We start from the raw sequence: 800 nt of genomic DNA, 5'->3' as shown, positions 1-800 counted from the left end.
GCCATGGAAGGAGCTGGAAGGGCAAGAAGAGGGAGGAAGACAAGCTGGCAGAGGAAGACCTGGGCAGGTGGGACCAAGCGCAGCCTCCCAACAGCCTGCAGGAAGAGAGAAGCCAAGGAGAGACCCTTCCCCCACCCACAGCCCCTGGAAGGTTCAAGGCAGGACTCTGCCAGCCACCTCAGGGGCAGGGCAACCGATTGCCCAACCGCGGATTGGGAGACCCCTCCAGAGACCCCTCCTGGGAGACTCAGGAGGATCAGGAGACGACTGGGGGATCCAGCCCCACCATTTGTAATTTGCAGCCAATAAAGCCAGAGTCCTAGAAATAGAGTCCAAGAGTGCCTTAGTTACAGGCGTGACCCTAAAACAGCCCATGCTTTAAACCACTAGTTTTCAAGTCCTCACGGCAGGGCATTGGGAAAAGTGTTTAACTCGCAATAATCGCGCCTCAGATTAACCTCACTGGCTACAATACTGTCCCTGTGCAAAGCTAGCTCAGAAGGCCTCTGTTTTGCTCTGGCGGCCTGGAAGGGAAGGGGGGACCGCTTCCAGAACGTGTTCAGGTGCCTGCAAAACCTAGTGCTTTGCACCCCCTCTAGCTACACCACTGATAGCATTTTATGTAAACCCCAAGAGGTTTGGGTGTTTCAGGTGGTCCCCATCTGTGAATTGGGATGTGGATAGAACGGACATGCACATTCGGCTTGGAGCCCCAAGAAGGGCAGGCCAGGAGATGGATGTGTATGAGCCGGTCTCTCCTCAACGTGACACCTCTAATTTAACCACAGGATCATGTTGTC

General features: G+C 54.8%; 1 pseudogene; it reads right to left on the bottom strand.

Annotated features, from left to right (window-relative positions):
* Positions 1–378: 378 nt before the first annotated feature.
* On the bottom strand, positions 379–492 carry LOC136654869 (U4 spliceosomal RNA; annotated as a pseudogene).
* Between the last annotated feature and the right edge of the window lie 308 nt (positions 493–800).

This window comes from Tiliqua scincoides, chromosome 5 (genome assembly GCF_035046505.1).
Source record: "Tiliqua scincoides isolate rTilSci1 chromosome 5, rTilSci1.hap2, whole genome shotgun sequence".
Lineage (NCBI taxonomy): Eukaryota > Metazoa > Chordata > Lepidosauria > Squamata > Scincidae > Tiliqua > Tiliqua scincoides.
The sequence above is the reverse complement of the archived record's forward strand: the minus strand, read 5'-3'. Positions and strand labels throughout refer to the sequence as shown.